Source organism: Phoca vitulina, unplaced genomic scaffold (assembly GCF_004348235.1).
Source record: "Phoca vitulina isolate PV1807 unplaced genomic scaffold, GSC_HSeal_1.0 scaffold19, whole genome shotgun sequence".
NCBI lineage: Eukaryota > Metazoa > Chordata > Mammalia > Carnivora > Phocidae > Phoca > Phoca vitulina.
In genome coordinates, this window is record NW_022589722.1 from 2,369,535 (window position 1) to 2,394,814 (window position 25,280).

Sequence of the window (25,280 nt, forward strand, 5' to 3'; positions counted from 1 at the left end):
TTGGAGATACTTCTGGAATTTTTTTACTGAGAAAATTCTAGGTACAATTTTAAGGTATAACAGTTTTGCTGATATTTCTATGGAACTTAGTAGAAAATGTATATGTATGTTTGTGTGTGTGCACATTTACATTTATTTTAAATGAGCAGTCATACCTGCATATTCTAATACTCTAAATGATGCACTTTTAAATACATCACCAGATAAAAAAGCTAATTGTGCCATAAGAAAGCCTAAAACACAGTTATGTAATAACATACTGCACACAATGAATTATACATTTAGAAAGATCTATTTATTTGAAAGCCTTTCTAAGTCAGTTTCTATTTAACCACTCTCTGCAATATTGTCATGCAGGCCATTTGCTTAGCTGTTGTATTTTTTTCTAAGACAGATTTCACATTTTCCATGCTGTTGTTAGAAACTGTGTAAGATGAAATAGGGAATGAGCAGATAATATTTATTGAAAATGCTTACATTTGTGCAGTTGGAATACCACATATGAAAGTACTTAAGTTTACCTTCAAAATAAGGAAAAATAATCATTCATACTCAGAATTGCTTTGAAAATTAAATGAGATATTGTACATAAAGGAACTGGAAAAATAACTGTCACAAAAAATGCTCAATAAAAACTAGCTATTATTATTATTATTAAATTCATCCAGTAGTGCCTAAAACATGCTGATGTTTAACAATAAAATATTTTATTGTTGCTTTTAATACTGGCCATATCATTGTATTTATCTGTATGGCATTCTCCATGCTTATCTCTATGACTAATTCAGTATCTCTACATCTATCTACACACACACACACACACACACACACATAAAGAATGAATACCAATGGTTAAAAAGACTATTTAGAAAATTATTTTTTTAATTAGGGTCAATTGTATGTGTAAGAGCATATGCATTTGAGTGTGTTTTTGTATTTAAGTGTATGACTTTGTAAAACATATTTAAATAAGATATTAATAATTAGTCCAGTTAGTGGATATTACAACAGTAATCAGGATTATTTCTGGAGCACTGACTTTGAAATAGTTTGTACCTTTGTTTTACTCCTAAAAACACCAGTTACCTTCCTCCCTTTCCTCATTTTCTTCTCCTTAGCCCCACAACCACTTGTAACTTTTGTTACAAGCTGCTTTCTTAACACTGCTTCTTGCTTATTTGTTTTCAATTTTAGGCACCATATATTGATTACTCACTAGGACAGGAAAGAACTCAGCACTCTTTCCTTCTACTCTAACTACACATACACAACCTTCCTACAATCTTTCCACCTAATTTAATTGTATTGTAATGTAAGCTAAATAAAAACCCAAATTTTGACAATATAGATGCTATTGACACCACAGTTATATACTCAATGATGATTTCTTTTCATATTTCACATAACTTGGTTTTTCTTGACAGTAACTTTGCTTGAACTTCTTATATTTATTATTTTTGTTGTTGTTATTAGTTATTCATCCTAAACATTCACCTATTTAAATTTCCTCTCAATATGATCAGATACAATTCTATCGATTTCCTCTTTTTGGAGAAATTTCTCAGAGAGCCTTCTGATATGCTCAGATTTGATCTGCTGTATATCTGGCAAACAGCCATTATCTTGTTTCCCCTACACCATTATCCTGGGGATACCTGTTGCCTTTCTTATTATTTAAATCTCTTATTTCTTATTTGTGTATGTGTGCATATATATATTTTTTCTTTATATGTTCCCTTGTTTTGGTGGAGGACATTCTTTAGTAGCTTCCTGAGAAATGATGCATGAAAACTAATGCTTTGACACCTTGAATGCCTAATGAGGTATTTAATCAATCTCCACATTTGATGGATACTTTGGACATAGAATCCTAGACTGGAAATTATTTCTCCTTAGGAAGTTTTGACCAATAATAGTTAGTTGTAATTTTTTTTTTTTTAAAGATTTTATTTATTTATTTGACAGAGAGAGAGAGAGCGAGAGAGAGAGAGCAGGAACACAAGCAGGGGGGAGTGGGAGAGGGAGAAGCAGGCTTCCCGCTGAGCAGGGAGCCCGATGCGGGACTCGATCCCAGGACCCTGGGATCACGACCTGAGCCGAAGGCAGAGGCTTAACGACTGAGCCACCCAGGTGCCCCAGTTAGTTGTAATTTTTAACATGGAACAAATTAATCTTTGGTGTCATGCAATATCCTCATATTTGTATAGCTGGGCCCTCCTTAGATCTTCTTCATCAACTTGTTCTGTTCTTTCCTTCAAAAACATTTACCAACTAAATTTCTGTAGGTATTTTTGCCTTTAAAGATTGTGGTTTGTGAAAGCATCTGAATTTGGTAGAAACTAAGTGCCAGTCAAAAATCCCATTCCATTCTAATTTCTGGTGTTTTGCATCTAATCTGTTTATTGTCCTGCCCCATCCCGGAAAATCTGCAGAAACTTCCATGTTCCTGAAATTTTAATATTTTAGTAAGCCTCATTTACTCTTATTTTCATCCACTGTATTGAGTACTTAGAGGCACTTGCAATCTGGAAAGTTATGTTTTTCAGTTTTTAAAAACTGTATTAAATTATTTTATTGATGATTTCCTATCCATTTTATTGCTCTTGTTTTTGAAATTCTGCACTTCAGATGTTGGGACCCCTAAATGAATACACTGATTTGCTTATTTTTCTTTCTTATGTTTCACCTATTTTTCCTGCTTTACTTCCTCTGAGTTTTTCTTATTTACCTTCCAACACTATGTTGTGGTCCCATGCTGAGCAATATCAGAGCTGAAGCAAAGGGAAAAATCAGTAATACTGATCTTGTCTTTATTTAAAAAAAATATTTTGTTCATTTTATGTTTATGTGTTGACTTTTATTTTAAAAATATTTTATTAAAATATTGGGATTTTTTTAAATTGCTAAGTTGATTGGTGTACCCTTATATTTTGCACTCAAAGAGAGTATCTCATTTGATTCACCTTCGTCTCAGCCCTGCTTAATGTTCCCTGATGTGGGCATGGTGCCTTGGGTGACTCAGTTGGTTAACTGTCTGATTCTTGATCTCAGCTCAGGTCTTGATCTCAGGGTCATAAGTTCAAGTCCCACATTGGGATCCACGCTGGGTGTGGAGCCTACTTAAAAAGAAAAAAAAAAAAAAAACGTTCCCTGACATATATCCTTTCTTAAAGCTGAGTAAACCTAGTGCTGGTTGAAGTCTCTTGTGTTTCCTATGTTTGTTTGTTAATCCAAACCAAGAACACTATATCTAGTACCATAGAATTGGAATTACTGATATCAAACTTTTAAATATGAATTACTGATATCAAACTTTTAAATATATGGAAACAATAACTGGAGGAAATGGAGATAATAAAGAAAATATATCAAAATAAACAAATAAGAATTCTGACTTAATAAGATTAGAGATATAAGAAGATATTGTCACCAAGAACAGGATGCTATTTTCAAAATATGAAGTATCCAAAGAACAGTTCATTATTTTCAACCAATCTATTTCTTTTTTTGCCTCCACCCTACCCTATCATTTATCCCCCAAACCAGAGATACCTTGTACTGCAAATAACTAAGACTTCGGGGAATTGTGCAGTGTGACGTCAATTATATCATTTCTTGTCTTTTCCTACTGACAACTTAGGTTATTTTTCTCACATGTTTGTTATTTACTGCTAGTCCAGAGACTTAGCTTGCAAAGTGTTGTTGCATTGTTCTCAACCCTCAAACTCCCCTAACTTCAAAGTTTGTGTCATGAAATGAAAAATACCCTTAATGTCATTTTAGTGGAGTGCATGCAGAGAAAGCAGAGAATTGGTCAGTTTACCACCTTTATCTGAAATTTGACTTTTAAAATGTTTATTGTGTTTATAACACTATAACTTTTATCAGCACAAAAATAGCATGACATGAGTCATAATTTGTACAATGAGATTAAGATGTGCAAATATATTTACATTTTAGCAGAGAGTTTTAAGCATCTTCCATGTACCAATACTATACTCTTTACTGAGCATACAATCTTTCAGAGAAAATAGACATAACAATGGGCATTTTCTATAGTCTGAAATGTGTTATACTGGAAAAAAATCTCAAGGTGCTATAGGTACTACTAGGAGGGAGTTCGACCACAGCTCAGTAGTTCAGGGAAAGCTCAGTCATTAAAAAATTAGAAGTACTAAAAGAATGACAGGAAATAGGAACATCTCTAGCCAAATAGGATAGTAATGCATATAAAATTCTAGAGGAATAAGAGAACACAGCAATGGGGAAGCCTCAAATAATTCATTCAGCATATTTAGACCAAGATATGAAGGCAAGAAGGAAAGATAATTGTCAAGATACTTCCTCAAAAGGTTAAGTCACCTATTTTTTTTGAAAAATTTTTTTATTAACATATAATGTATTATTTGTTTCAGGGTACAGGTCTGTGATTCATCAGTCTTACACAATTCACAGGGCTCACCATATCACATACCCTCCCAATGTCCATCACCTAACCACCCCATCCCTCCCACCCACCTCCACTCCAGCAACCTTCAGTTTGTTTCCTGAGATTAAGAGTCTCTCACGTTTTGTCTCCCTCTCTGGTTTCGTTTTGTTTCACTTTTCCCTCTCTTCCCCTATGACCCTCTGCCTTGTTTCTCAAATTCCACATATCAATGAGATCATATAATAATTGTCTTTCTCTGATTGACTTATTTTGCTTAGCATAATACCCTCTAGTTCCATCTATGTCATTGCAAATGGACAGATTTCATTTTTTGATGGCTGCATAATATTCCATTGTATATACCACATCTTCTTTATCCATTCATCTGTTGATGGACATCTAGGTTCTTTCCATAGTTTGGCTATTGTGGACATTGCTGCTATAAACATTGGGGTGCATGTGCCCCTTCGGATCACTACATTTGTATCTTTGGGGTAAATACCCAGTAGTGCAATTCCTGGGTCATAGGGTAGCTCTATTTTCAATTTTTTGAGGAACCTCCATACTGTTTTCCAGAGTGGCTGCACCAGCTTGCATTCCCACCAACAGTGTAGGAGGGTTCCCCTTTCTTCGCATCCTTGCTAACATCTGTTGTTTCCTGACTTGTTAATTTTAGCCATTCTGACTGGTGTGAGGTGGTATCTCATTGTGGTTTTGATTTGTATTTCCCTGATGCCGAGTGATGTTAAGTCACCTATTCTTAACATTGAATTGGCAGTGTATTTACTGAATTAGAAGAGCACTACATATTGACAATAGAAGTATAAACAGGCAGATATTTTTATATGCCCACTTCTCAAACCTGACTTATACAAAACTGCCTTCCTTGAGTTGTATATAAGAAATTTTGATTGCCCTTTACATTTCTGGTAACTTTAGCAATGTTATTAAAATAAATTCCTTATAAAGAAAAAAAAAGAAGTATAAACAAGATTTAAATGGACGAATTTACTACTTGACCTGCTAAGCACTGTTTTCAGTTTTGTTTAGGAGAGAATAATATTTATAATATATGTAGTCTAGATGGAAGAAACTTACACAATTCATGAAGGAAACATGACAAACAAATATCAAAGGAAACTCTATTTTACTTTCTGTGGAAGTGATCCTAAGATACATTATGGAGTTAGAAAAAAAATACTGAGAACGTGAGTTGATTCTTGCATTCTATTAAGGTACTAAGGATAGAGTCTTGGCAAAGCTTCTTTAACAAACTGCTATGACCTTTTATTCCAGTGAGCATCTCCCAGTGCTTTAAATTTATCATCATGAAACATACAGTCAACAAAAGGAATTAGCAGCAAATAGAATTTTTTTAAAAATGTCTTGGTGTTCAAGAAGTTGAAAATCATATTTACACTCAGGTACTATGTGTTTTGTCTCTGTTCCTTATTGTTAGGAAAATTAAATGACTAAGAGCACCTATTTCCAAAGCACCTATTTCCAAAGTGCTTAACTGTACCTTAATTGCCATATTCCTAATGCACTGCTAAAAAGGGCATTTCAACCTAATTGTTTTCTGCCAAGAAACTGTCCCTGGCATTTCTTTGTCTATGCATTCATGATTAATTAACCCTTCACTAGCCCCTTTAAAACAAGTAATATAATGGACATTTTAACATGTACTTTTAAAATTATTAAAGGGCATGGGAGTCATTCTCTAAGGTACTTATCTTATACTCAAAATAAGTATAATCCTATCGGGAGTACACATGTAAGAATAGAAACGTGAACTAAACGGTTGTTTTTCCTTCTCTGTATGTAACCATGGAAGTAAGACTATTCTCCCCAAAGAATATTTTGGCATTTATTTTAGCACGAATGGTATTTACTCAGGCTATTCTCTTCTCACCTTTCCGTTATACAGGTAAACACAGTCATTTACTCTTGAGAATATTTTATTTGTGGGGCAGTGACACTGAAATTGGGACCACAGTCTTTTGTTTGTTTCCCCAAGCTAGAAGGAAACACAAAGATGTATTTTTACCATTATGAATTATGATCATTTTTGTAGCTGAGAAAAATGATGGATAAAGATTAAGGCACTTGGTTAAGAATATTACGACATTGATTTTTTCATGTTCTTATCATCTTTAAAATTTTGATACCTTTATTTTTTTCTTTAAGTTTTGGATATCTCCACAAGGACCTTATTCATGAGTATCAGTAACTTGTAGAACAAAGAACATTGGTATTCTAGACCTTAGCAGCATTTGTGATTTGGGACTAGTTTTCAGCTTCTCACAGTATTAATTTTTCCATGTGTAAAGTGGAACATTGACCACTAATGTCCCTATTAACTTCAAATTACCATACTGGGGTTTTAATTATTTACCCAGGTCTTAAAGTCTCTCATTTAAATATTATATGCATATCATGATTTAATTTTCATCGTGTAAGTTTTCCAAGGCCTTTTCACATAAAATAAATGTGTGAACAGCATTTTTTATTCAATTACTAAGGGTGAGTATTAAAAATTATTGAATCACACATTGGGAAACATTTTACTAAATATACTAATTTATACTTTTATTTATTATAATACTAATTATTTCAGTTAATGCCATGATTATTTAGTATTTACTTAATAGGATAAAAATTGTAAGCAAGCAAAGTAGATATTAAGACAAAGAGTATCATCAGATATCAAGAATATTATTTCACAGTGATAAAAGGGGTCAATCCATCAAGAAGACATAACAAATCTAGTTATATATGTACCTAAGAGCAGAGTTTAGAAATACAGGAGACAAAAATTGACAGAATTGAAGAAATAAATCTCAAATCCACACTTTGGTATGGAGAGTTTAGTACTGCTTTGGTAATTGAGAGCAAGAATACAAAAAAAAAAAAAAATCAATGAACTAAATTATCAATTCATTTAAACTAATGGACACATATAAAGTGCTATTCCCCAAATTCTAAGATACATTATTTTTAGAGGTACAGAGAGCATTCATTACACCATAGGCTACAGGATAACTCCCAGTAAAGTTCAGACAAATAATGTACAGTATACTATTTTGCCACAAAGCTATTTATAAAAATTGATTTGAAAAGATAGAAATTCTCTACATAATAAGAGATTAAACATTAAATTTGTAAATAATCTATGGTTCAAAGAAGGACTCAAAAATTCATCTAGAGACCATTTCAGACTGTGTGTTAATGAAAGCAGATCATGCCCAAAATCCGTGGAACACAGTTTAAGTGGTGCATAGAAAAAAAAGTGGTTAAATTACTCTATCAGAAAGGAGTGAAGTATAAAAATAATGACCTAATTTTCTATGTTTAGAAGTTAGAAAATAAATCAATATAGAATTCAAAAAGAGTAGAAGAAAAGAAAATCAGAGATAGGAGCAGATACCAATAAATTTGAAAATGAAGAAAAATATTTTAAAAATCAGCAAGTCAAAACTGCTTTCTTTGACAAGATTAATAAAACTAATATATCCTTAGTCAGTTTCAAGACAAAGAGGGTAAATTCAAAATACCATTATTAGAAACGAAGGGAACAATACTACAGATCCAACCCACAGTAAAGTTTCATAATAGTACTTTATGAATAGTTTTATGTAAATAGATGCAATAATTGAGAAACATTAGACAAATTTTCCAAAAGACAGGAACTGTCATAACTGACAGAAGGTAATAAAGAAAATCTGAACATCCCTTTATCCATTAAGAAAATTATATTTACAATTCAAAAGTTTTCCACAAAGAAAATTCAAGTAGCTATTCCAGTGAATCCTATCAATTATTTGAAGAAGAAATAATATACAAACTTAGAAAATCGAGGAAAAAAACACTTCCAATCTCATTTTATGTCTTTATACCAAATGAGATAAAGACCTGAAAGGAAAGAAAAATACAGCACAATATTTCTCGCAAACATAAACACAAAGATCTTTAACATAATATTGGCAAAACAAATCAGGTTACGTATATGATAGATGCTACATGATGACAAATTGGAATATATTCCAGCAATGCAAGTTTGGTTTGGAATTCAGAAATTAATGCAATTTGATATAGATAAAATGTAGAGAGGAAAAATAAGATCATCTCAAAAGATGCAGAAAAAATATTTTAAATCTAGTACTCATTTTTAAAAACCAGGGACTAGAGTAGAACCTTCTGAATCCCATTAAGAGTATACATGAAAATTAAAATACTTGGAGAGAAACACTGAATGTGTCTCCGAACATTGACAATATGATGACAGAATCCATTCTCGCCATGTTTTAAAAAAGATTTATTTATTTGTTTGAGAGAGAGAGAGAGCACACATGCACATGATGGGGGGGGGGCAGGACAGAGGGAGGGGGAGAGAATTCTCAAGCCGATTCCCCATTGAACATGGAGTGTAATGTGGGGCTTGATCCCAGGACCCTGCAACAATGACCTGAGCAGAAATCAAGTCAGATGATTAACAGACTGAGCCACCCAGGAGCCCCAGTTCTCACCATTTCTATTCAATATTGTAATGGAAGCTCTAGCCAATGAAATTGGACAAGAGGAATAAGAATGCAAATGTTGGCAAGAAAATTTTAATATCAGATAATAGTATATATAAGAAAACCTATGGAATGTATAAAAAGATACATGGAGTAATAAATGAATTTAGCAAGCCCATAGGATAAAAGGTCAGTATAAAAATTGATTTTATTTCTATACACTAAAATGGAAAATGAAAAATTTAAAATGTTAACATTAATAGCAGCATCAATAAACATTAATTAGGAATAAATCCAACAAAATATGTGGGGGATCTCTATTATGGAAACTACGAATTGCTTCAGAAAGTAGTAAGACCTAAATAAAAAGAGCTATGCCATCTTCATAAAGGAGAAGACTCAATATTTTTAGGATGTCAATTCTTCTTTATTTATTAGCTTTAGTACAAGTTCAATCAAAATATCATAAGAATATTAGCTGATTCTAAGTTGAAATGGAAAAGGATCTAGAACAGTCAAAATAATCTTGAAAAAGAATACATTTGGTAGAGTTACACTAACGTATTTCAAAACTTGTTCTTAATCTATAATAACAGACAAATATCAATAGCATACTTCAAGTATTTAATAATACATAAATAGGTGAATAGAAGAGTAAAAAGCTTTCACAAATACTTTCAATGAATTTTGGAACAAGGTCTGAGCTAAAAATGATTCTTGATCCCTACTTTTTTCAATACACAAAAATTAATTAGCTGGTTCATAGAATTAAATGTAAAGCTAGAAGCAAAAAGATTCTAGATGAAAATATAGGAGAATGACTTTGGAATCTTGAAATACGCCAAGATTCTTAAATAATACATAAAACACCAAACAATAACAGTTTGCATTTACTTTTCCTACTATAAATGCTTTCAGAGAATGATATTCTAAATCTAGATCTAGGCAACATGGGATCATGGTAAGATCATGACCCTGAAATAAAGGTAACCTGATTAAATTAGTTTGAAAATACTGGGTTAAACACCAACTGTTAGTTTACGAATTCTTTGGACTTTTAATAGGCTAATCTGGGTGATGGACACTGGGGAGGGTATGTGTTATGGTGAGCGCTGTGAATTGTGTAAGACTGACGAATCACAGACCTGTACACCTGAAACAAATAATACATTATATTTTAATAAAAAAATAAAAATTAAAATTAAAATTTAAAAAATAGGCTAATGTACTTTCTCATTCTTTAAAAAAAGGTATTTGGCATAATATTTTCCAAATTTCTTTGATAATTTCAAAGAGATTATTATCAGTTATCAAATAATAAAAGATCACAAAATTTCTATTTACATGTTTCACTGTGTATGGTATAAAGAACATGTTTCAGGAAGTTAACAGATTATAGGTATCTGGCTCTTTTGCTCATCAAAGTCTAATTAAATATTTGACTTCTTTTTTGCGTTTTATGAGCCATTATCCTTATGAGTATTTCCTCAAGTGTGTCTCTCAGAGATAAGCCCTCTGTTACTGATATTTTATTTCAGGCTTCCTGCTTTATTAGTTTATCTAGTATTTGTCAAAATCATTAGCAGTTTCTATACATATTGATAATGATTCCTCCTCTAATTTATTTTGTAAAGTGAAGCCAGACTAAGTGGAGTGCATACACCTACACACATGCAAACTACAGACATACATCTGGGGGTCCATATATGTGCATGTATATATATAGCACATACCAAAGGAAAATCCTGTAGTACCTACAACCAGATTTTTCTGTATGGACTGCCATTCAAAATAACCACATTCTTATTTTCTATGCTTCTAAAGAAGAAGAGATTAGACATGTTCAGGGAACATAGCTACATGCCAACAGAATCCCAAATTCCTTAAACTAGTGTTAAATCTTCCACAATCTTGTTCTAATCTACTTTTAAATAAAATGTCCATTCATAGCCAAACGTAACCTAATACATCCGCCTATATTTAGGACGGTAAGTGATAAGCAACTAATTCTTACTAATACTTTCTTCATGCCTTTCTTATGGCCATTCCCTGTGCCAAGAGTTCCTTCAGCTTTCTTCAAAGCTTGTGTCAGCTCCATTTCAGCTTCTCTTTAAAGATAAAGCTCTACTGTATTTTGAAAGTGTATATCGAATTTCCTTACTATATATTGATTTTATGAAATGAGAGTTAACAATTTATAATAGTAAATCTATAGACTTTTGCAGTTTCATACATATACAGTCATCTCAATAAATGATTGTAAAATAAATGGGTTTTTAATAACCATGGATTTTTATTGTTTTTCTTTAAACTATTCAAAAAGATATCCACAGAAAATTTCATAACTACTCTTAGACAATACTAGTTATGTGTGTCATGGCACTTAATATGTAATAAGTTTTGGTAGGCTTTAGTTGTGTAGTGAGGAAGCTAGTGAAGCCTGAAGCTTGCTGATTTCTCTATTTGTATACAATGTGTATTTGTAATTATTTTGTTAAATAAACTGGTGAGTATATAATATTTGGTACTATGTATTTGACATATACATTACATTTCTTATGTTCCTGTTTATAGAATGATTTGGTTTTCATTATCCAACCTTACTCGCTCAACAAATTATACTATTTATTATATTCCAGGCACTATGCTGAGCACTAAATATTGTGCTTAAGTTTTGTAAGAGACACAAAAATAAACAAGTAAATATTTTTCTCTCTTCTCTCTATATTTAGTTTTATTTTTTATAAAATATAAATAAAACACTTAAAAATTATGGTAAATGCCACGAAGTAAAAAGAACTCCGTAAGAGGTGATGGCTAGGTTGGATGCTTAAAAAAGACCTTTAAAAAAATGGTATTTAAGCTAGTTTAGCAGAGTCTGAAAGGTGGGGAGCTATTCATGTAAAGAACAGAAGAAACTTTGTGATACAGAGAACTGTTGAAAAATACCATTACAACAAAATCTTTAAATCCTGTCTCTAACAAAACAGTTTTCTCTGAATTACTCTAAAAATAATATGAATTTAGTCTGTGTTTTTAAATAGTTTTCCTTAAAAAAGAAATACCTCCTAGTGAAGTATATAATAAGCTTGTGTAAAAACATTGAAATTCAAAATTTAGACTTTTTTTCCCATCCTCAATAGAAAAAAAAAATTAGAATAGAAAGAAGAGGGCAGAAGTATGCCTGATTATATGTACTTTGCATATAGTATACTGTTTTTTTTTTTAGTTTTATGAACTGTTTTTCTTTCTTTCTTTCTTTCTTTCTTTCTTTCTTTCTTTCTTTCTTTCTTTTTCTTTCTTTCTTCCTTCCTTCCTTCCTTCCTTCCTTTCTTTCTTTCTTTCTTTCTTTCTTTCTTTCTTTCTTTCTTTCTTTCTTTCTTCTTTTCTTTCTTTCACCAGAGAAATGCTTAAGAGAACATGTTGAAATCCTAAAACAATATTATTAAATAGATTGGAGGCCTTATAAGGTTTTAAGGTCACAGTGTAATTTAAAGATTGGGAAATGTGATGAATATCTTATTTAAATACTATAAATTATGCATAAATGATAGAATAAGTTCTCACAGTAATGCCCTACTTATGCTTTAATTCATTAATAAGAAAATTCTGGTTTATGTTAAATGTTCTTCATTTTCACAACTAGGACAAATATCAAAAGACTTGTACCATATAAATGCAGCATAAAGTCATCATTTTTATCCAGTTGGAAGAGTTTTCCTTTTGCTACTTCATGAAATGATCATTTGTTTTGGATTGCAATAGAAAGTATAAGGAACAATGTTAAATTAAAAAAAAAATAGAGAAAACATGTAAGTTTATATAGTTACTTTATCCACCATTAAGACTGCTGTCATGCATGCTAAAAACACTTTAAAAAGATTTCTTTGATTGCTTTCATTTAACTGCCTCTTTGCCATTTATTGACTTAATTTTACACAAAATGGAGCACTCTTAAAACCCAAGGGAAGATATTAGGTTTTAGTTTTACATGCCACATAATGGAAATAATAAAAAAAAAGTTTTTTTGCATTTGCTAAATATCCCACATCCAAAAAGATAGATCTGTACTAAAGTCTCTCAGCACAATTTTAACACATAAAAATAAGCATCTCTTGCATGTCCTTTTCAAATTTGAACTAGTGTCTGTCTCATTTTCCAAGGTATGTCATTTTCTCTCAAAATACATATGGGGTAATAAAGTGGAATTTCCACAGCAGAAAACTATATTGTAAATGGGAAAAAAATCTTTATTTTCTAAAGCTTTTTCTTTGGTGAGACCTGATTAAAATCAGATCTGCGATCTGCTTTTTTTTTTTTTTTTCAGTAAAATTAATGCACTTAAGTACATATCTGTTTGTTTAAATAAATAAAGAAGCCATGGAAATGCATTAATCAAGAGTTAGGCCATTATTGGGAAACATATTTAAACTACTTAATCATCAGAATAAATGACTGTGCTAACAGAAAGGATGATTAATTTTTTTTCCAAACACTTGCATATTAATAGTTAAATTTTTGTCAATCCATTTGCTGTTGAAATGTTACAAGAGATCATCTAACATATGTTCAAATTACCAGCTTTCTAATAGATAAAAATTCAGTAGCAGCAAGCTATATGAATCAAGCATGCACCATCCGACAGCATAGGTCTGATGACCCCTGAATGTGACCTGCTCCCAGAGGAAAGCAATTTAATGCTCCATCGCACACAGAACAGTATGTATGAATCACAAAACCTCCAGATAAATTAGTGACAGGTACATCTGAATAGGATTCCTTCTAAGTCGCTTATCTGCAGCCAGGCAAGCTTGTTTCACCCTCACTTTCAAAGATAAAACCACACGGCATGTGGCCGTGGCAGATTCTCACAAAGCAAACAGCCCCCATCGTCCATTATTGAGGGGAAAAAAAAAATCTTATTATTTCCGTACTGTGTACTGTGACAGCAAATGGGATAAAGTGAAAACTATCTGCAGTGGGAAATTCATCAATCAATACCAGGCCTTATGTCTTCTCTAACTTTCATACGCTCGGTGCCTCTTGCTCTTTCACTTTTATTTTTGACAGTTCTGATACCCCAGAGTTGCAGCCATGGCAAAGTTCAAGAACAAACAACAGGTTATTAAAGACAACTTATCAGAGGCCAAACAGGGAGAAGAGATGCCAACAACTAGTAAGTAGCTGAAAGATCTATGACAGAACGGGGAAGAAAGGCACAACAAGCTTTTACCTTTAGCAGACAATGGATTCCATTTGAAAAAAACCAGAGAAAAACTGAGTGCCAAATATATGCTCTAAGCACATAGGGATGTTGATCATAGAAAAGATGAAAAATAAATTATGTTCAAAATAACACAAAAGATATGTATTTGTAAGACCTTATTTACATATCTTATCAACCACAGATACATTGGAATAACAAAACTATACAAACTATATGCTTTAAACTGAATGTCAAAGAATAGCAGAAATGTATTGTCTTCTTCGAAGTTAAGCATTAACTATGAAAATTCTTTTAAAGGGAACAATAAAACAGACATCACTTTTCACTTTCTGCACTTCTTCTAGTCTATAATTACACTTAATCAAGACTTTCATTACATATCTTAATAAGTGCCATGTCATATCACTGAGTCAGTTATATAGCATAGAATTCAATAGCACAAATAAACAGTACTCACATTTCAGGTTCTATTGGAAGTCCTTCTCAGGCAAAATCAGGGTTGTGCTTTCTGGGTGAATCTGTGTTAAACCAAAATGAGAAAAATCTTAGTTTCCCATGGCACTGCCACTTAGAATGCATACAAATAAACCCCCAGTTAGTCAAGGAGAAAAAAAAATTGAATTAAAGAGTACTGATTTGTAAATTTGGTCTTTTCAAATGTAGATAATGTTTGCCCCTACTCTTCCCCCCATATCTTTGCAAAATTTCTGCCCAATGAACTGTAGAAACTCAACTATGCCTATGGTCAGTGAATGAAATTCAGGTTTAGGATTAACCTTCATAAACATGCACAATGGTTGGGCACCTGAATTTGAGAGAGACAAGGATGATGCTGGAAAGAAAAAAACAAAAAACAAAAAACAAAAACATAGTTTAAAGAATGTACAATATGATAGATTTAGCTAACTTAACTGTTGTCCTGTATATGAGGTGATTCATAGTATTCTAAATGTATAAAAATGAAAGCAAATATACTTTGAAAACATCAATACCATATCCAATGACACTTTGGAGAATATAAATATAGCTACTAAATTTACCTTCTTTGAAATTGCACAGGTTTAATTAAATTGGATGTATGTCCTTTACAGCCACAATAACTTAAGCAACATTAAACACTATTTAAAATATGCAAGACCTGGGGCTCAGTCGTTAAGCGTCTGCCTTCCGCTCGGGTCATGATCCCAGGGTCCTGGGATCAAGCCCCGCATCAGGCTCCCTGCTCTGCGGGAAGCCTGCTTCTCCCTCTCCCACTCCCCCTGCTTGTGTTCCCTCTCTCTCTGTCTCTCTCGCTGTCAAATAAATAAATAAAATCTTAAAAAAAATAAAATAAAATAAGTAAAAATAAAATATGCAAGAACTTCAGTTAGCAGGCAATAAAATTATTATTTCTGCTCTATCTAGCTACTGTGTTTATACCGTTATTTATTTACAATGTACTTTAACGTTATCAGTAATTTCTTAGAAGTTTCAGTAAATGGAGAACTAAAATGTTCAATTAAAACATTTAACTTTACTTGTGAAGTACCATATTATAATAATGTTATTTCATTTTTTATGAGTTAGAAAAAACTATGAAAAGTAATTAGAACAATTAGTTTAGATATTAAAAAAGCCAAATGTCATGTGTGTATTGTTGAACACTTTATTTAAATTATATAAATACAAAGTCATGTAATAGTCCTTAATCACTACATGTCAAGAGTGTTTTACTGTATAATGGAGTGTTCAGTTTTTCTGGTTAATCACTGTGAATTGTGTAAGACTGTTGAATCACAGACCTGTACCTCTGAAAAAAATAATGCATTATATGTTAAAAAAAAAAAAAGAAGAAGAAGAAGACAGCAGGAAGGGAAGAATGAAGGGGGGGATATCGGAGGGGGAGACAAACCATGAGAGACTATGGACTCTGAGAAACAAACTGAGGGTTCCAGAGGGGAGGAGGGTGGGGGGATGTGTTAGCCCAGTGATGGGTATTAAAGAGGGCACGTACTGAATGGAGCACTGGATGTTATGCGCAAACAATGACTCATGGAACACTACATCAAAAACTAATGATGTAATGTATGGTGATTAACATAACATAATAATAAAAAAAATTAAAAAAATTTTCTGGTTAATTATTCATTAATTCAACAAATAGTTCTTGACTAAGATGGCCTTATAATTCCTCTCAGCTTGACTAAACTTTAGGAAGGTTTTTTTCCCTCACTCTAGGCCCTCGACCTCTCTTTTCTTAGAACATTTACTTTAAACTTGCAATTGTAGATTATTTTTTCTGCCTCTTTGAGATGTAAATTTTCTCCAACCTCTTGTCAGTTTTACAACCCAGATTGTCTTTCTCCAGGACTTTGGAAGCCATCCCTTTGAGATGTATGTATTCATTAGAAGATAGTGCCTCTATCTCTGAGTCTCTATGTGAGAGTAGGAGCTTAACTTCGATAAGCACTATTAACAAACACAGATGGCCTAAGCACATTTATCAACCTTCCCCCAACATCTTGCAGTGTTTTTTCCACTAGTCTTCTCAGCTCTTAAAAATCTCCCATTTTTTATTTCAGCAGAGTTAAGTTCAATACTCCTCCCCTACCTAGGTAATAATCTTGAATTAAGTCTTCCTTGACTATATAACACCATCTGGTACAATTTTTCTTTCACAATCTCAAGTGTCTTTTATGGGCCAGCACACTAGTAATTCAGTGGTGGAGAAGACAGACATTGCACTTGCCTTCAGAGTACCTACAATCTAGTGGGAGACTGAGACATGTAAATTGACATATAAAATAGAATATGATCAATACCATGACTGCAAGAAGAGAACAGGGCACCCAAGAAAAGTGGACAAATGATGAAAAGAATAATAGAATGAGTGTCTTTGAATCCATCACTTCACAGAAGATGAGACATCGAGGTAAACTGGAATAGGAACAATGCTCCAGGAAGAGGGTCTGGCGTGTATGAAAGCCCACAGGCAGAATAAGCACTCCATGCACAGAAAAGTCAGATCAGAATGGCTAGATTGTTTAGTGTGATGCAGGGGAATGCCAGGAAATGAGTCTGAGATGTAATAGGAGGAAGACAGGAAGAGGCATTTATGAAGTCATATAATTGCTTATTTTCCTTTTAATCAACGTATCAGGGGAGGCGATATAAGCTAAGATTCAACGTCAAGGTCTCTGGTACCAGATTATCAAACTTTGAAATCTGACTCTATCTGTCACAAGTTGTATACTAGGCAAATAGTCCAAACTCTCTTCATCTCAGTGTCTCCATTTCATAAATAGGGATAATAAAAATATCTCGTGACATTTTGTCAGGATTAAAAAGGAAATCTCACATAAAATTGTCAGCACAAGACTTGGTACATGGAAAATGAGCGATGATGATGATGATGAAAACCATGATAGAAAGCAGTCTAAGACAATATTGATCATGAACTGCACACCATACACCAGGCCATAAGGGTCATGGTGAAGAATCTGAATAAAAGAGAAACTACTGAAGTATTTAAACATGGAGAAATATTATCAAGTGTACATTTCTGAACAGCATTCTGATTACAATTAAAAGAATGTTTTAAAAGTTGCAAAGTGAATGCTGTAATCCAAGCCTGTAGAATAGATAGCAGTAGTTAAAATTTTAAGTAAATATTTGTAGGGATATTAATTAAAAGTCAATGTGTGCAGAGTGATGGGTTTTTAATAGGATGTCCTGGTCATAGCGTAAATATACCTCTGTTTATTAACTGTTGTCTCGTTATAATTATTAATAGCACAGCCATTCACTCATAAAAGTATCCTGTGTTTAAGTGATAAACTACAGAGTAGATGTCTTTGTGAGCATCACTTAGTATATTTTACAAGGGGAGTTTTGTTTAACCAAGCAAATCAGTTGAATGGATGCTGTTTCCAATATTTAATATACCAGTAATCATAAGAGAAAGAACTACTCTTTATTTTTGTCATATTTATTTGTCAGACACTGCTTTATGCTACTTACATATATTACCTCATTTAGTTCTAACAACCTTATGGGTATTATTATTATTCCCCTTTCACACATGAGAAAATTAGAGCATATAGAAATAATTTGCCCACTTTGCATAGCATGTAGAAGAGCATAGATTCAAACCAGGAAGTCTGGACAGAATTTGTGCTCCGAACCCCTATGTGAAAAGTGTTGTAATGGAGAATTTTTAGAGTATCTGAAACTCAGAGAGGGCAACTGTAACCTAAGAGGACACTAAAGAGTCACACAAAGAACCTTGCAGCTCTAGGAGAAGAAACTTTTTCAACAAGGCAGAAAGCACAAAGAGGATAAAATAAAAGTAGCTTTAAAAAGGAAAGGATATTTCAGGTAGATTTTAAAGAATGAATAGAACATTTGTCTCCCTGAAAACCAAACATAGTCTACTTTAAAGAAGAATCTATAATGGTACATATTTTTTCCCTACCCAACTAGATCTGATCATTCCATCTTCTAAATGCCCTTTTATTTATTAAACATACTCAAAAATATGTTTGTTCACCCCAAATAAATCTGTAACCAACAACATTCTGACAGATTTCTATTAAACGTAAAATAAAATCTAAAATTCAAACTCCTGCCACAATATTTTTTTTTTTCTTTCTCAGAAACACCAGGCAGGGCACCTGGGTGACTCAGTTGGTTAAGCGTCTGCCTTGAGCTCAGGTCATGATCCCAGGGTCCTGGGATCAAGTCCAGCATAGGGCTCCCTGCTCCACGGGAAGCCTGCTTCTCCCTCTCCCAGTCCCCCTGCTTGTGTTCCCTCTCTCGCTGTGTCTCTTTCTGTCAAATAAATAAATAAAGTCTTAAAAAAAAAAAGAAAGAAAAGAAACACCAAGCTTCTGCTATTTCTTTTGCTAGTATAATCTTCACTCAAATCTTAACATTACCAGATCTATCTCATATATTTCTTTTTCTACTTCCTCCCCTATTTTATATTATCTTTATTTAAGAGATATATGGAGCTTTTTTTAATGGACAATATTTATTCTTTGCTAAAGAAATTTCCCCTTATGTTGAGAGAACTCTACCTGCTGTTTCATTCCTGGCTCATTCCACTGTACTCCCCACTCATTTAACAATATGGGATGGTAAGAACTATCTCTCCTTCCTGGCAAGTGTCACAGTTATCATTTTTCATGTATTTCTGTGACTATTGACAAAATTATTACTAATCTTAAGTCCCACAAGGGCATATGCCACGTTAGTTTTTATATTGTGATATATCCTGAAAGAGATCAGAATATGCAACCCTAACATATGGCACTTTTCAATGTGGGTTAGTTGAGCTGAAGGTAATTGAGAATCAACAGATGCAGAAAGAAGCCTTCTCACAGTTTCCCTTACATGATTAAAAGCAGAAACTTCAGAGAAATGAAGACTGCCAAAAATCCCTTCTCTGGGAAGTTTTATGGTCATGAAGAAGATGGAGAGTCAGCACCAAGATGAGTCTTCACCAAAACCAAACAGCAACAGCAACAAAATCACTTACTAAAATGGCCCTTGTTTTTCATTAGTTTCCCCATATTATTTACCCTTCCACAATTTACCCCTCCTGGGAGCCCAAGTCCCCCTTTCCTTGTCTAGTCCATGGTTTATTGCCCTTTGTCACTAATATTATATAAACTTCCAAGTCTACCACATCGTGGGGGGTTCACTTCTTTTCTGTGGAGCCTCCATGCATGTAAAGTTAAAATAAAGAAACATATGCCTTTTTCCCTGTCAATCTGTCTTTTGTCAGTTTAATTCATGATGATAGGGGAAAAGTTTTTTCTTCTGCTCCTACCCCCAGCACCTAAACCAATGCCAGACTCAATAAATATTTGATGAATACATGATGTGTGACTTGGCAGGAAACATGCACTTGGAGTGACTGATTCATAGGAGACAGCCAATGAAAACTAGTAGTTGAAATTACCAAAGAAAGTTTGTTGCAGAGAGTGCTATGCCCTGTGTTATCCTCACGATTATTTTCTGAAGTTAGGTAAGGTCCAAATGTAAATGACACAAAATAATAATAATAATAAAGAAAAGTAAACAAACAAGTGAACAAATAATAAATAAATAAAATAGCCCAAATGAGATTGAGATAGGAAGTCTGACAGCTCTGTTGTCATCAAAGACCCAGGCTTCCTAATTTTCCTCCCTTAGACAGTGGCTTCTACCTTCAAGGTGTCTGAAGTATTGCTACTTTAGTTCCACCCTTTATAGGTTTCAGGAAGGAAAAAATAGAAAGGGAAGAGGGCATAACACGACAAGAACAAAAACAAAATTTGGTGGGCCCCCTAAGAAGAGCTATTCTAGACACTAACCTATAACTTCAGCTTATGTCTCATTGAAAGCCCCTTCAGAACTAAAACTGAAACGTGGGTATTTAGATAAGTCTATTGTCATCTTAAATAAGATGGTGATCTATTAGTAAGGTAAATGAGAAGAATAACTATAATTTTTCTTTTCTCTTATGAAAACTTCCCATTTTTAACTTTTTGAGCATTTTATATCATAAAACTGTGTTTTCTCTTTACTAAACCTTGAAGGAATAAATCTTGGCAACATAATTTCTATTACATATTTTTCCTTAAATTCACTTCTCCAAAATGATAAACAAAGGAAGCCCAGGACTAAAACTGGATTCATGGCCTGAAATATCAAGACTTGTGAAATAAATTATGGGAAGCACAGAGACAAATCTCAGGTGCATCCCAGATATACATGTGAAGATGCAGATATACTCAGTCCACATTCAAATATATCCCCATCAGCAACCTGATGAGATTTCAACATCTTAACTAACCCCAGTCCCTGACCACTCTCTTCTCAACTCTTAAGATGATTCATTCAGTCAATCCTTGATGTTAATAACTACTGAAGTTAAGCCATGGCAACAGGACGTCATTCTTCTTTGGCTTTTGAATGTGTTTTTACGTGTCTGTGTGCTTACATAGTAGTGAATGCTTGCTGTTTTGGCTATTATTTTCACACCAAACAATGAATCCATACAGTGATGACCTGAATTGGGACCAAGTTTGGCAGCTCTACCATTTCTTCATTCTGCCTCTTTGCTAAATTCTCGTTACTTGTTTTAAGTTGAAAATAGAATTATCTGCCAGAATGAAATGAGAATTGCAGATTCTCAAATTTATCCCTGCACACTCTTTCCTCTCAAATATAGCCTGATATTTGAATTTCAAAGACATGCTCTTCGTCTAAATAAATGGAGTAGAAAAAGTCAAGAAAATAACCACTTAAGAAAAATATGGGTGCTCTTAATAAACTTGAGAGGAAGATGTTCTGCCTGAAGAATCAGGAGTGAAAAAGTATTAAAAAAAAAAATCAGGAGTGAATATAAATCAAAATGAAATTATATTTGTGTTCTTACTTTTAAACTAATTTTAGGGATTCTTCTTTCAAGAGAGTTTTTTAATTGATTAGGTAAGGCTTTGAAAAACTAAATAGACTACTTCTTTATTTCATGACAGTTTTGCTATTCAAAAGAAGAAAAGCTTACACATGCAAAAAAAAAAAAAAAAAAAAAACCCCCACCAAAACAAAAGAACCCCTGACTTTGGAAAAATAGCACTTTTAAAATTTTTGCCAAACTTTGTTAAGAAATGCTGTTAAACATAATTTTTTCCCTTTCCCTTTTTTTTTTTTTTCTTTTTGGTACTTTAGTAGAAGTATCAGATTTCAATTGATTGCACCTTACACACATTGAATGGAGACTAGAGATGTGTTTAAAAATCCCTAAAATGCAAGAGACTAAGTTGAGAAAAATGTTACTTCTTTTAAGTGTTAAATAGCCAGCAATCCAGTTCTCTTTTTTCTCAGTGTGTCTGTGTATGGGCGATGGTGGGATAACATCTAAAGGACCAAAGATAAGATTTCCCAAGAGGAGGCTGCTGCCTACTGGATTATGTGACATCTTTAACCAGCAAATAGCAGCTTACTTCTATTTTGTGCTATTGGGACAATTATTCATAGGTGCATACATTTCTTACAGGTCACATATGTCCTATTAAAATTTCTAAGGAGAATGCTAATAAAATCATTAAAGAAATAGTCTATTATTTGTACATCATAATCTCAGGTGTTCATTTTTTATTTGAAAATTTTAACACAAAAATTCCAGACATATCAATATAATTCCCATGTAATACATTCAAAATAATGCAATACACTCATTTTTTGATAAAAACATCATAAGTAAAATTTCTTTTTATCCCCCAGCTTTATTAAGGTATTAATGACAAATTAAACTAGCATATGTTTAAGATCTACCATGTGATGTTTTGTTATATGGATGCCTTGTGAAATGATTATCATGATAAAGCTAATTAACATATCCACAAACTCACATACTTTTTCTTTTTGTGATGAGAACATTTAAGATCTACTTCCTTAGCAAATTTTAGGTATACAATACAGTATTATTAACTATGGTCACCATGCAGTACATTAGATCTCAAGAACTTATTTATGCTGCATAACAGAAAATTTGTACCTCTTGACTAATATATCCCTATTTCCCCAACCACCAGGAACCACCGGTCTACTTTCTACTTCTATGAGTTGGACTATTTTAGATTCTACATATTAACATTTTGATAATAGACATCTTAACAGGTTTGATACGGCATTTCATTGTGGTTTTGGTTTATATTTCCCCAATGAGTAGCAGTGTTGAGCATCTTCTCATATACCTACCAGCCATTTGTATAGCTTCTTTGAAAAAATTTGAAATTTTAATTTTTTCTTAATGTAGGTATTTATCACTACAAACTTTCCTCTCAGAATTGTTATTGCTGCATCTATAAGTTTTGATATATTTGCCTTTTAAAAAATATATATATTGATTTCCTTTATAATTTCTTCTTTGACTCATTGGTTATTCAGGAGTGTTTTGTTTAATTTCCACATATTTGTGAGTTTTTCCAATTATCCATCCATTATTGATTTCTAGTTTCATACCATTGTGATCTGAAAACATACTTGATATGCTTCCAATTTTTGAAAATTTGTTAAGATCTGTTTTGTGGCCTAGCATATGCTCTATCTTGCAGAATGTTCCCTGTGTGTTTGAGAAGAATATGCATTCTGCTACTGCTATTGAATGACATGTTCTGTGTATATCTCTTAGATCATTTAGTCTAAAATGTTGTTCAAATCCTCTTTCCATATTGATGTCTCTCTGGATGACCTTTCCTTTGTTAAAAGTGGAATACTGAATATTGAATTGCCTACTATTATTTTATTGCTTCTATTTCTACCTTCTGCTCTGTAAATACTTGCTTTACATATTTAGGTGTTGTGATGTTGCATGTATATATATTTACAACTGTTATATCCACTTGATGCTTTTATCATTATATAATGATCTTCTTTGTCTTTTGTGACAGTTTTGACTTAAAGTTTATTTTGTCTGATATAAGTATAATCATCCCTGTTCTGTGTTGGTTACCATTTCCATGGAATATCCTTTTCCATCCCTTCACTTGCTGCCTATATGTTTCCTTAAAGTGAGTCTCTTGTGGGTCAACCACTGTGGAAAACAGTATGGAGTTTCCCCAAAAAGATAAAAATAGAAATACCATATGATCCAGCAATTCTACTACTGGATATTTACCTAAAGAAAGCAAAACATTAGTTCAAAAAAAAAAAAAAAATACATGCACCCTGATGTTTATAGCAGCATTATCTACAATAGCTAAATTATGGAAACAGCCCAAGTGTCTATCAACTGATGAATGGATAAAGAAGATTTATCTCAGATAACTGGAATAAATAAGTGATGGGGATGAAAGAAAGAGCATAAGGAATATAGTTAATGGTATTATAACAGCATTATATGGTGACAGAGGGTAGCTACACTTGTGATTATTGCATGAGGTATAGAGTTGTCAAATCACTATGTTGTAGACCTGAAATTAATGTAACATTGTGTGTCAAATATACTTCTATTAAAAGAAATAAAAAAATAAAGTGAGTCTCTGTAGCATTTGGTTGAATTTTATTTTCTATCCAGTAAGCCAGTTTGTGTCTTTTGTTTGAAGAATTTAATCCATTTACATTTAATTATTGATAAGTAAGGACTTACTATTGTCATTTGTTAGTTGTTTCATGACTACTTTGTAATTACTTTGTTCTTTCATTATCTCTTTGTGATATAATTTTTTTTTAGTTGTATGTTTTGATTTCTTCATCTTTTGTTTACTATAGATTTTTTCTTTGTTGTTACCATGAAGCTTACTTAAAACACATCTTATAAGTCTTTACTAAGCTGATAACAACTTAACTTTGATTGTATACAACAATTCTACACTTTAACTTCTCCCACATATGTCACTGATGCTAAAATTTACATCTTTTATATATTGAGCATTCAATAACACATTATTATAGCTATGATTATTTTTAATTATTTTGTTTCTTAACTTTTATTCTTGAATTGAAAGTGGATTACATGTCACCATTATGATATTAGAGTCTTCTGGATTTGACTATATTCTGACCTTTACAGTGAGTTTTCTTTCATATATTTAATGTTGCTATATCATCCTTTCTTTCAACTTGAAGAATTCCTTTTAGCATTTCTTGTGATGTATGTCTAGTGGTAATAAAGTCCCTAAGCTTTTGTTTGTTGGGGAAAGTCTTGACCTTGCCTTCATTTCTAAAGGGCAGCTTACGGATATGATATTCTTGTTGACAGTTTGGGCCTTGAGCTTGATTGGCACTGGGGGCCAGCATGGCACTGGGGGCAAGCCTCGTGACTTGATCCATAGAGGTGAGCCTGGTCCTGAGTCTTTGGGGGACAGACTGGCAATGGGGTCCACTGGGTTGGACCTGGGTCATGGGTCCAATAGAGCCTGGTTTAACTTAAACTAATTCTTTTCTAAGTCTGTTACATAGCTTGGATTCTTTTCACTTAAATCTTTAGAAAGTTTCATTATTTCTTGTAGCTATGTATTTCTCTGCCTTGGATCTTACCCTAGCTTTCCTAGATTACAAATTTAAGTAATTTCCTCAGAAGAAGGTTTATTTACAAGTGATTTTTTTGCATTTTTGTTATCTAAAGCTATTCTCA

At 32.9% G+C, this 25,280-nt stretch overlaps 1 protein-coding gene across 20 annotated transcripts in view; it reads right to left on the bottom strand.

Annotated features, from left to right (window-relative positions):
• Positions 1 to 25,280, bottom strand: part of MGAT4C (MGAT4 family member C) — a 727,898-nt gene that overhangs the window by 306,345 nt on the left and 396,273 nt on the right. For all 20 annotated transcript variants that reach the window (XM_032416622.1, XM_032416619.1, XM_032416615.1 and 17 more), the window contains one exon: positions 14,631 to 14,691. The gene's annotated coding sequence lies outside the window, so the exon portion shown is untranslated. The remainder of the gene's footprint in view (positions 1 to 14,630; positions 14,692 to 25,280) is intronic.